Source organism: Talpa occidentalis, unplaced genomic scaffold (assembly GCF_014898055.3).
Source record: "Talpa occidentalis isolate TD23 unplaced genomic scaffold, MPIMG_talOcc4v2.1 talOcc4.9, whole genome shotgun sequence".
NCBI classification, from domain to species: Eukaryota; Metazoa; Chordata; class Mammalia; order Eulipotyphla; family Talpidae; genus Talpa; species Talpa occidentalis.
In genome coordinates, this window is record NW_023605305.1 from 47,692,840 (window position 1) to 47,706,098 (window position 13,259).

Here is a 13,259-nt window from a genome sequence, read left to right on the forward strand (position 1 = left end):
CCACCTGCGCGGGGGACCGCCGCTTGCTCCGCCGCGCCGAGTCGTAGCGGACTTTGCGCTCCGGGGGGCCCCGCGCAGGTAAAGACGCCGCCGGGCCAATGGCAGAGGCGCTTCCGCCTGGCCGCCGCGGTCCGGCCTCCTCCTGCGCTGGAAGCAGGCCCTGGACCCTGAGCTGCCACCCGCCTTTCCTCCTGATGAATCTGAAGAAAGGTTGGGCTCCTTGCTTCGTCTCAGTTCCCGGCTTCTTACCCCCTCCTTTTTTTAAAAATATACTTTTTTTTTATTTGTATCTTTTATATTATTGTGTATTCCCCGTAAAATTCACACCACCAGTTCCCCCGTGAACCATCACCATAATCCCTTGTGCTCTTCTCTCCCCTGTCCTGTTCTCATTTCTACCCCTTCCATCACATTGTGTCTGTTATGCATGCTTGTCTTACCCGCTCCTTTTAAAAATGACTCGACTTCTGTAAGGTCCTTGGGAAGTTGAAACTACATTACAGCAGGTTTTAGAATACAATGACACCCGCCCTTTTTTTCCTCATTTTAATTTTATTTATATATTTTTTACATCTTTTTTCATTTTTGCACAATGTATGCATTTTCATCTTGGTTATAGTCCCCATACAATTCCCCCCCCCCTTGTTTTGATCCTATTCCCTCCTCTCCTCCCCCCCTTGTCTCTGGTTTATAGTTGCTTGTTGATTTTTTTTTCTTTATTATAATTAGTCTTTTTCCCCCGTGCCTTATTTAATTGTGTTTTTTTTTAAGATTATTTATTTATACAAGCACTGGGTACAGTCAGAAGCGCGGGAGGGTGAGAGAATTCACCAGAGCCAGAGCGGGGTGCAGAGCAGGCAGAAGGACCGAGGTACACTGCTGAGGGGAGCAGCGGGCGGCAGGAGAGGTCTGCGCGCCCTGTGGGACCCTCCTCCGGTGGCCAGGGAGCAGCCAGGGATTGAACCGGCGCTGCAGACTGCGGGCAGCTTCGCAACGCAGCGCTCACGCTGCGCCACTGGGGAGGCCCCGTGCCTTATTTAGGTTTTCTAAATTCCTACTATGAGTGAGACCATCCGGTGTTTTTCTTTTTCTTTCTGGCTTATTTCTCTGAGCATGATCCCTTCCAGCTCCATCCACGTTGCTGCAAATTGCATGAGTTTACAAAAGTCTACAAAGAGCTGACCAAAATCAATAAAAACAAAGTAAACAATCCAGTCAAAAAATGGGCAGAAGAGCTAAAAAGAAACTTCTCCAAAGAGGAAATGCAAATGGCCAACAGGAATATAAAAAATGTTCATCACTTGTAATCAGGAAAATGCAAATCAAAACTACAATGAGATACCATCTTACACTAGTGAGAATGACACGGACCCTCTGGCTGCTTTGTATGCAAACGAGTGGCACAAGTGGCACTCACACATGCCTTGGTGTCCATGCATCTGGGCCACTGGGGACAGAGATTTAAGTAGAGGTCAACCTTCATTTGTCTTCTAAGTGTCTGATCTATCAATACATCCTTGCAGGTCAGAGTTAGAAGAGAAAGTTTTGAGACTAGTGCCTCCTTAAATCCATAGCGAATTAGCCTCAGCACTTCTCATTAAACCTATTTACTTCTTCCAGGGCAATTTTCTCTACCAAACATTCAGCACCACCCCAACCCCCCACCACCAGATCATTTGCCCCATCTTTTCGCTTCTTGATCAGGCAGAAGAACCTGCCTCTTATTCCAGAGAGAAAACTGAGGCTTTTTGGTATAATGCAAAGTGCCTCTCAATTCCCTCCCCCTTTACAACTCCACCTGTGTTTCTTCTCCAACCTCCAAGAAATCTTCTCATTTGCTTAATCTGATAATATCCACTCCTCTAGGATCTTTATTTATAAGCTGGTGTTGATTCTGTCCTCCTCTCCTGGTGCTGCTGCTCACAGATCTCTTCCATTGCTTTCAAGGCCTGTATCCCTGCAGTTGTCTCTAGTTACATTTTCACAACAAAGTAAAACATCTTGAGTTACTACTTACATTTCCTCATGTTCCTCTTTGCTCTTAGAGGCTGTGATTAGACTTTGCCCCCACACTCCACTGAAATTGCTTACCATAGTCAGCACTTCGTAATCACCAGATATGATTAACTCTTTTCAGTCTTGAGAACACCTGGCTGTGTTGACTTTGATTCCTAGATTGTAACAGGGTGGTCCCCAGGAAAAGGGGAGATAGCAGGTTCCCTGCCCCACCCAAGGGAGGGTGCAGCTGAGCAGGAAGAGAAGAGGTAGAGAGGAGATGTGCAGGAAGTAAGAAAGATGGGGAACAAGAAGGAAACCTGGAGGACTCTCTGGGGCAGAGAGATATGTGAAGAAATTGTGCTTGCTTCTTGTCTTGTACTGGTTGAAACAGATGTGGGTGAGAGACCCACAGGGAGCTATTATCTTGATTTTCATTTTGCTTCTGTCTCAGACATGCTGGGCCCCTTCTGTCCCTTTCCTATGAATCCCCGCCAAGAGGTACCTTAGACCTGTGGCAGGTTTTCAGGTCTCAGTGGCCCCGCTTTGGGACAACACTCTGTCTTTGTTGCATACTAATTATATTAAAGTTCCTTTCAATTAAAGGTCTTATGCACTAGAGTATATTTTGTCTTGATGGGACAGATGGCAGAACCTATCTAGAGCAGGTAGGTTTGGGGGTTCTGGTGTGCCCCTCACCCTGCCCTGTAACAAGATCACCCCCTTCTTTTGATTTCCTTAGCTCTCCCCAGTCTTCACTAAACTGCCTCTGTGCAGGAACTGCATTCTTCAAGGCTACTTTTCCTTGGCTACCTTCTGTTCTTATTCTGTACGTTCTACCTGATTGATCACATCTATTTTTGTTTTCAGTAGATGTTGTCCACCTCCAAATTAAAATCTTCAGGTCAGTCTACCAAAAAAGGAATGTACTGACAGAAACCCAAAGTAAGGCTGTACAAACTGAACTCATCATTTCTCCCGAAAGCATCTTTTTTTTTCTAGTTTCAGTAAATAGGATCATGTGCTCATTGACCCAGACATCGTGGAGTGTTTATCCTTTTTTCTTTTTCCCTTACTTCACATCAATGCAGTCATGAAAATTCAAGTTTCTCAAATTAAGCAGATGTACTGGGGTAGAAGAGGGATGGGTAGTCTAATAATTCTTTAGGATAACTTTTTAATTTTTTTTTATGTTTCTGTCACTTATAAAATTAATATAAATATATTTATATGGGTATGATTCATATAGATGAATCCCTGAAAATGGAATACTGCAAGATCTCAGAGCTCAAATTTACCTTTGTGTTTATAATTGCTGTAGTACAAAACAATATCACTTTAATTATTTTGAGCTGATGAGAAAAGAGTAGGTAAACCTAATAAGTTGTGAATATACTGTAAAATATTCTAGGAACAATCCCTCCTTAATCTAGCAGACCCAAGAGCAAAGCCACCTGTGCAAAATCTGCTGCCTGCAGGTAAAGCCCGTCTTTTCAACCCCAAAAAGATTTAAACAATGAGATTAAACCCCAACATTTCCTCTCTCTGCATATAGATAGCATCAACATACCTTTAGGTCAAGACAACTTAAAAGGAGAAGCCCACCCTGTCAAGAATAACTACAATTTTAATGTCAATGACACACTGTTCCTACCTATATAAATAATATTTAAAATTGTGATTGCTGGAATGGTTCTTATGGAGTAAAATCTGCCAGACTCTGGGCCTTCAAATCCTCACTCTGATTTTCTAATAAACTCTTTGTCTAAAACTACATTGAATCTTTAACTCTAGTTAAAGTAAATGATATATTCCCATTGGGGGAATGCCAAATGACTTCACAATGCATTATATGAATAATAAGCTCACTGAAATTTGTTTAAAGAAGGATGTGAGTCATTACAGGCTATATGGCAAATACATATAACATTATCAATATCTAAACAACAGGAGGGAATACTAGAGGAAGTAAAATTAAGAAAAACTTCAAATATCATCTGATTGTGTCAAAATGTCAAACAGGACAAAAATATTAGCACAGGATGGTAACGTTGGATTCATATCCATTCAAATCCCTTTAATTTCTTTTTTTTTAACTATCTTTTTTTTTTAGAATTATTTATCTATTTGACACAAGCACTGGGTACAGTCAGAAGTGCGGGAGGGTGAGAGGATTCACCAGAGCCAGAGCAGGGAACAGAACAGGCAGACTGACGAAATACACTGCTGAGGGGAGCAGCAGGCACCGCAGGAGAGGTCTGTAGCTCCATGTGGGACCCTCGCCTGTGGCCGGGGATTGAACCGGCACTGCAGAGGCTGCAGGCAGCTTCACAGCCCGGCGCTCAACCGCTGCACCACCAGGGAAAGCCCTCCCTTTAATTTCTAAATGCTCTATTTTTTGCCTAGTAAGTGTGAATTTCCCTCAAGACCTACATACATCAAATTCACCTTTGCTATAAAAGCTCACTGAATAAACCAGTTGTATCAGTCATAGTCATAGCAAGAAACATGTGGTACACTCAAATTAAGACTATTTGGTGATGGCTTAATAGAGACTCAGCAATTTGTGGTGAGGGTATACTCATAACATATAATGTAGTACCCCAGGGTTATTTCTTTCCTAAAGTCCAAAGAGATAAGAAATTAGAAGTTTCTGGGCCTCCCTGGTGGCACAAGGGGTTAAGCACCACACTATGAGGGAATCTGCAGCCACTGCAGCATGAATTCAATCCCCGGCTGGCGAGGGAGAAACCCACTTGGCGAAGCAGACCTCTCCTGTCCCGCCCGCTGCTCCCCTCAGCAGTGTGTTTCAGTCAGTCTGCCTGTTCTGCTCCCCACTCTGTCTCTGGTGAATCCTCTCAGCCCCCCTCATCTCTGGCCTGTACCCCAGCTCTTGTATGCATAAATAAATCTTTAAAAAAAGAAAAGAAAAAGAAATTAGAAGTTTCTGTAGAAAGAATCACCTTAAAAGGCCCTGTGACACTTGCTTGAAGCATTGTCACCTAGAGTCAATCTAGAAGGAAAGCAGTTGGGAAAATGAATAGCCTGACCCAACATTACTCTTAGAATCAGGCAAAAGAACCCCCTGCTCTGACTCCCTTTCAGCTGCAAGGATGGAGTCCACTAGGTTAAGGGAGGTCACCCAGAACTAAAACTCTGTCCTGTAGACCATGCTCTGGATAACCAGCATCCTGGAATTCCCTGCCCAAGTAGCCCTACTTCTGCTTCCAGAAGGTTCACAGGCCTTTCCAAGCTCCAGGCAGCCAGCAGCACTGGTGTGCACATCCCTGTGCCAACAGAGTTACCGAGGAATGACTCTGTGAGGAGAGTGGGTGTTAGGGTGTTAAACAAATCTGAGTAAAAAGCATGGGTTGGGCTGCAGACACACACCTATCTCTCCACATGTTCCTACACTCCAGTGTGGAATTCTAATGACTGGGAAATTCTAATTTTGAACTTGGCCTTTCAGATCATTATGAAGAAATATTGGCCAAAATAGGAGAATATAAAGTATATTATTTGAGTTTGTTTTTAAGCAATTAGTTTCCCATAGGATATGGCATTTGGACCTTCATGTGTGCCCTTTCCTCCTCCCGGATTCCCACAAAAGTGCAACCCTGACCTCATTTTCCTCCCTCCCTCCCTCCCTCAGGTCACCTACCCACCTACATTGAACTAAACTAGATCCAGAAGGAAGAGAGACTGTTGATATGTCCCAAGCAGAAAAGAAAACTGGCAAAGGTGAAGTTTAGCTCTAAAGCAGTAAACGTAAGCTAGCAGGCACACACCCCCCATTATCCCCCATTTTCCTAATGCATACCTGTAGGGTAAATGAAAATTGCTTAGGCTTTGCACTGTTGGCCTCCGTGGCTATCACCTGCAGCCTTGAATGCAGGAGGCGCTTGGGAGCGTGGGCGCTTGGCATATGTGCCTGATGGTGGACACCTGGAGTATGGTGTGGGCATGCGTAAGTGGGCACACCTGAGCCAAGAGACGGAGCATATCTGGGTGCGGCAGAGGATGGTACAGCAGAGTGCAGTGGAGAGCAGCGGAGAATGCCAGCGAGCCCTTCCTGCCACTACAACACCTATTGTACTAAAATTGGTTCATTACAACAAAGTTTTTTGTTTGCATATATTCTTATTTTTCTCACATATGGTAGATTGTCTGCCTGAAACCATGTTTCATATTCTCTCCAGATTGTCAATCTTTCAGAGATGGGTAAAAATGTTCCTTTCTATGCAATCCTAAGTAGTAGAGTAAAACAAATATTTTCTTTTTTTTTTTTTTTAGAGGCATGTTTTATTTTATTTATTTATTTGTTTGTTTGTTTGTTTTGTTTATACATGCACTGGGTACAGTCAGAAGCGCGGGAGGGTGAGAGAATTCACCAGAGCCAGAGCGGGGAGCAGAGCAGGCAGAAGGACCGAAGTACACTGCTGAGGGGAGCAGCGGGCGGCAGGAGAGGTCTGCGCACCATGTGGGACCCTCCTCAGGTGGCCGGGGAGCAGCCGGGGATCGAACCGGCGCCGCAGAGGTCGCCGGCAGCTTCGCAACCCAGCACTCAACCACTGCGCCACCGGGGAAGCCCAACAAATATTTTCAATGAAAATTTAATTAACCTAAATAACTTTGAGGATATATCATCATGTATCATCATTTAAAATCAAGATATGTCAATGACAAGAAGAAATAAAATTTCCCAAGGAAAAGTACCTCTCATGAGAGAGGATTCTGGAGTATCTGTAATAGAGATCAAAAATACAAAAATACAAAATCTACTTCCATTTGCTTGGGGAGGAGAGGTAGGGAAGGAAGGTGAATGATAGCACCTGAGAATCATTAGCTATTAAGGAAATAATTGTCTCCAATTGTTTCATTTTAAACTTGAAATACCTGCAAAAGTTGGGATCTTAAACATGGCCAGATAGTTTTCATTTGTTTCTTTGTCTTATTGGGAAAATTATGCTAGCAGTGTTATCCAACAATATTTCGTCATATTTGGTGATTAATTAGAACACTGCTTCCCCAGCAAGTTTTTTTTTTTTTTAAATTAAGACTTTGACCTGAAAACTAACCACTAAAATATAGCCTCTGTAATTGAAATAGCATAATTCAGGTTTTGTTGTAATTTCAATAGAGACAGAGTTTTACAGATTTTTAAAGATTGATTTATTTGTTTATGTATAGAATAACTAGGGTGTAGGCCCCAGGTGCAGGGGGTGAGAGGGTTCACCAGAGACAGACTGGGGAATGGAACAGGCAGACTGATTGAAATACACTGCTGAGGGGAAGCAGCGGGCTAGACAGGAGAGGTCTGCTGTGCCATGTGGGTCAGCTCCCTGGTCTGGAGAGGTGATAACGCCTGGAGAGAGACCACTAGGGAGGCCCCCTACATTTTTATCCACCAAGCAGAATGCAGAGAATGTGGTTTGTTTAGTTTTTATCAGGTTTTATCTATGTAGGTTTTTTTAATCTATAAAAAATAGTTTTGGGGGCCTCCCTGGTGGCGCAGCGGTTGAGCGCTGGGCTGCGAAGCTGCCCGCAGCCTCTGCAGCGCTGGTTCGATCCCCGGCCACCGGCAAGGGTCCCACATGGCCGCAGACCTCTCCTGCCGCCCACTGCTCCCCTCAGCAGTGTATTTTGTCGGTCTGTCTCTTCTGCTCCCCGCTCTGGCTCTGGTGAATTCTCTCACCCTCCCGTGCTTCTGACTGTACCCAGTGCTTGTATAAATAAATAAATCTTTAAAAAAAAAGTTTTATTTTATACTACATGGATAAAACCTGAAAATCCAAATGGAATTTTTAAATGGGCATACTGCTTACTAATTTCAGTTCAAAAGGCAAGTACACTAAAATGAAATAGTGATTTTATATGGGGAAAACACAACAATAAAGGAATATTATGCAGAGATGGAATCATTTTCTGTACTTTCCACAACCCAGGGAAGCTGTTCTGGATACCGATTAAGTACATGAGTTTTTGATTAAGACACCTAATTCAAGTCATCGCTCTATTACATAATAGTTGCTGTGAGTTGGGGTAAAACTTTTTTCTTTCTTGGCTAATTTTTCAAATTTAAAGATATAACTTTTATGGTTAATATGAGCATTACATGGATACCATTTGTGTATCAGCATGTTACCATACAGTGATTAAGAAATATTAATTATTACTAAAGAATAGATATTTATAATGAAAATGAATGACGTCCTGTAAGATCTTATAATATCTTCTAAATCAAGTACTCCTGCTTTCATTTGGCATTTTCTTTGTACATTTTTTTCATATCAGTATACTCTTAAACTTTGGAGGTAGATTATCTGAGCATAGTACATATTTAATTTTTCAAAATAATAAATCTGAATGTTCTATATCAAAAATTTTGGACTGAGAAAAGTTGTTTAAGTAATATAAAATAAGAGAAATGTTAAAAGAACTTGCAATGTAATTGTTTTGAAGTATAATAAGAAATTTCAACAATGTGATTATGCTAAATACATTTTTATCTGCTCATTAAATCACACCCTAAAGTACATTTACTTAACAAAAGAGTATTTTCAGCTATAGACTAAACCAAAAGGGAATTTATCTTCATGATACATTGATGCACCATAAGTTTGGGAACCCCTAGCTGATCGGATAAAATACAAACACTTTAGTATAGCTAGCATACATTCATTTTCCAACCTGTTCTTCTGTCTCTCCCCCAGGTCAAACCTTTATTTATTTGTTTTTCATATCTTAATAGTTTTAATAGGAAAAGAAGAAAGAGCGCAACTGCATAGTCACAGGCGGGCAGAAAGCTTCCTAAACCTTTATTTTTGGGCCTCCCTGGTGGCGCAGGGGTTAAAGACAGCACTATCAAGCTGTAGGCAGCCTCTGCAGCACAAGTTTGATACCCAGCAGGCCAGAGAGCAACCCACATGGCGCAGCAGAACTCTCCTGTCTTGCCCACTGCTCCCCTCAGCAGTGTATTTCAGTAGATCCACCTGTTCTGCTCCCCACTCTCTCGGTGAATCCTCTTACCCCCTGCACCTCTGGCCTACACCCCACTTCTTGTATGCATAAATAAATAAATCTTTTTTTAAAAAAAACTTTATTTTTGCCATGTTAAGGTGCTAGCAGTTCTCTAACTACTACTGCCCTTTGCTTATACCATATTCCTGAGAAGTAATTTCTCATCCTGGTAGCCTGATAGCCCACAGCTCACTTTTCAAAATATCTGAAGTTATTATAGCAGATACATGGGCGCCTCTGACAAGTCCCAGTGGAGAATCAGAATTCAGAGTTCTAGAATTTTGGAGTAAGGGCATGTCCTCCAATGCCATCAACTATTTTCCTTTTGAAAAGTAGCTCTCAACTAGCTAACGGACTAGAGATTGATGACCCGATGCTGGGACACCAAGTAATTGTGCAACCTGAAATGCTCCTTGTGCATTGAATGTTACTTGGTCAGGCACATCATAAAGTTGATACAGGCACTCCATTACAACTGAAATTAATACAATGCATTCTGTTACTAAATAGAAAACATATGGCAAGACTGGGACCAAGGAAAGATTAGTTAAGAAAGAAGAAAAAAGTACAGGGCTGAATCTGCATAGAATGCTGACACCAGTCAGAAATGGGAAGCTACTGCATTTCATTCCACCATGGGTGGCCCTGAAAGATTTCGTGAAGGGAAACCCCCAGCATGCAAAGCTTTAAGCAGTTCACTTGGTTATCTTCTTTTTTTTTTTTTAAAGATTTATTTTATTTATTTATTTATTTATTTATTTATTTATTTATTTATTTATTTATTTATTTATACAATCATTGGGTACAGTCAGAAGCGCGGGAGGGTGAGAGAATTCACCAGAGCCAGAGCAGGGAGCAGAGCAGGCAGAAGGACCGAAGTACACTGCTGAGGGGAGCAGCGGGCGGCAGGAGAAGTCTGCGCACCATGTGGGACCCTCCTCCGGTGGCCGGGGAGCAGCCGGGGATCGAACCGTCGCCGCAGAGGCCGCGGGCAGCTTTGCAACCCAGCGCCAATCGCTGCGCCACCGGGGAGGCCCTTGGTTATCTTCTTGATGGTCTGGAACCAATTTACTTTTGCCACATTTCCCTAGATAGTCCAGCTGGTAATGTCAATTGACATAGGCTTACACCCAGGGCTCTTGTTTATTCACTGAGTTTAAGGTGTTGGAAGGACTTCCAGGACACAGAAGACCAGTTACTGGTGAAATAATTGATCTATCTGGTTTGCTGCTTATCCATTAGGCAACTCTTCTCTAAGTTTTACCTTCAAGTCCTTAGTGAGGGGTCTCCGTGGTAGCCTAGCAGTTAAGTCTCAATGCTATTACGACGATATCAACGCGGCAGCCTGAGTGCAATCCCCGGTCAGGGAGGTAACCCACATATGGAGCAGCAGACCTCTCCTGTCTCATCTGCTGCTCCCCTCAGCAGTGTACTGCAGTAGATCTGCCTGTTCTGCTCCTCACTCTGTCTCTGGCGAATCCTCTCACACACACCCCAGCTCTGGCCTAGACCCCAGTTCTTCTATAAATAAATAAATAAATAAATAAATAAATAAATAAATAAATAAATAAATAAATAAATAAATAAATAAAAAGGAATCCCTAGTGAGATACATATTAGGAGAAGTAACTTACCAGCACAAGAGCTAGGAAGAGAGGGAAGAGGAGGCGTGAATTTTCAAAGACTACAAATAAGTTTACACTAGTTTTTATCAACACTTCTTGACACCCAAGTTTTGCGTTGCCTTGATAATAGTCTTCAGTTATCAGCATCTGCAACATGGGCTGTTGCATGCAATTTCAAAAGTGAAACTTCAGAAAATGTCTCTTAGAAGGCAAGCTGGAGAAAGATAAGTAGGCCAAGCAGCTTTCTTGCAACTTGTCCCTTCACTGTTACTGCACCAGCCTGCCACCCATCAACCTTGACAAACTAGTTCAAGACAGCCTAAACCTCTATAGGTCTCCCTCTAACTCTCTAGTTTCTCTAAAGCTAATTATTAAAAAGGAAGTTTGTAGTTCTTGCCAGTGCTTTCCTATCTTGGCCAGGAACCAGAAACTCTCAAAATCTCATGACTCTAATGCTTGACATACAGTTTGCTCTTTAATGTTTTAACTAATCTTGAATGAATAAATCCTGGCACTGAGGCCTGATACTAGAATTCTAAGTCCACTTTCAAAAAAAAAAAAAAAATGCTAAAGCTAATAATAACTGATATTTATTGAGTCAGACACTATCATAGGGGCTTATTTTTTTAAGTGAGAAATACATGTAATTAATGAATCAGCTTTGACTTGCTATTGTGTTCTCAGTGGGGAAAAAGCAACACACTTTTTACAGTAATATGTAATTTAAGTGTTCACTCTGTGTGATGGTTAATTTTGTGTCAACTTAGCTAAGGGATGCTAGGTTGCTGTTAACACATTAATTCTGGGTGTGTTTGTGAGGGAGTTTCTGGAAGAAATTGATTCAGTTGGCGATGTAAAGAGATCTAACCCTCACCAATGTGCCGGGGCATCATCCAATTCACTGAGGGCAACAATGTAACAAACAAGAAGAGAAAATTCACCCTTTTTCTTCTTAAGCTGGATGGACATCTTTTTTGCCCTGGGACATCAGAGCTCTTGGTTCTATGGCCTTCAAATTCTGGGATTTAGATCAGCACCCTTTCCTCATCTCCCCCTCCCTTCCCAACTACTTCTCAGGCCTTCAAACTTGGACTAAATTATACCACTGGCTTTCTTGATTCTCCAATGTGCTTAAAGCAGATTGTGAGACTTTACAACTTCCAAAATCATATGAGGCAATTGCTATAATAAATCTTCTTATATATGCATATATTAATATATATGTATGTATATGTGTGTGTATATATACATATATACACACACTCTATTGGTTCTGTTTCTCTGAGGACCCTTATCTAATACACTATGAATAATGATTTACCTAATAGAGTTAATGTCTTCCAAAAACATTTAGTTAACCAAATGAAAGAAATTCTGGTTTCTTTCTGGAAATAAGATGCTTTCATTTTCCTGAAAATATTTTTATGACTATGAAGACACATATACAATGCAAATTAATTTTCTAATAATTTTTAATTTTTTATAAGAATATTAGGCAATTTCTTGCATCCTACCTTATAGATAGATGTATGTACCACATTTATTTATATCCCAAGGTACATCTGGGACAGGAATAGCAGTAATAAAGAGAACACTTAAACCCAAATTCTATGTATTCTGACAGGCTATGCATAAAGGCTTTGTGCCATCTCCTAAAACATCAAGATGACACTTAATGCTACAAATGAAAACCATTGAATATAACAACTTGGAGAATATACTTTACATTATTTTTGTGATCACTGATAATCACCATAAAATTAAGAATGTGAAAATTTAACCAGGCACTTTTAATTGTATTTTGTTTTCTCAATTTTGACCCTCAGAGAAATGATTGTGATGCTGGCAAATAAAACAGAATTTTTAAAGTAAGTTTAAAATTTACTTTAAGATTTAAATTTTTATTTTTATTTTAAAGTAATTTTTTAATTTTAAAATAAAAAGTGCTTCATTTAAAAGTTATCTTCTCTGCAATCAGTAAAGCAACAAATCAGAATTAAGCTATTTATTTATTTTAATCTTTTAATTGTGGTAACAGTCTTCCATGATTAAAACATAAGGACTGTATCCTTAGGACCTACAATAGTGTTGTACAGCATATGCTCAGTAAATACTTGTTTTGTAACTCAATAAAGGTGATTTGATAAATTAAATTTTATTTTGATTTCTAGAACTTCATTTTAATAAAAAAATTTTTAATCTTCATCAGATACTATGAATAGTAATTTTCTTTTTTTTTTTTTTTTTTTGCGTAGATGACTGGGATATAGGCTAGAGGTTGGGTTGGATGGGGGTTATTGCGGATTCACCAGAGACAGAGTGGGGATCAGAACAGCAGATCTGCTGAAATACACTGCTGAGGGGAGCAGCAGGCAAGACAGGAGAGGTCTGCTGCGCCATACGTGAGTTGGCTCCCTGGCTGGGGACAGAATTCAGATTATGGAGGTAATGGCGCTGAGACTTAACCCCTATGCCACCAGGAAGGGCTCTAATTTTTTAAATTTCTTTTTTTAAACAATATCTATTTATGCATTCGTGCAATAACTGGGGTACAGGCCAGAGGTGTGTGTTTGGGGGGGGGGTGAGAGGACAGGCTGATGTACTGAAATACACTGCTGA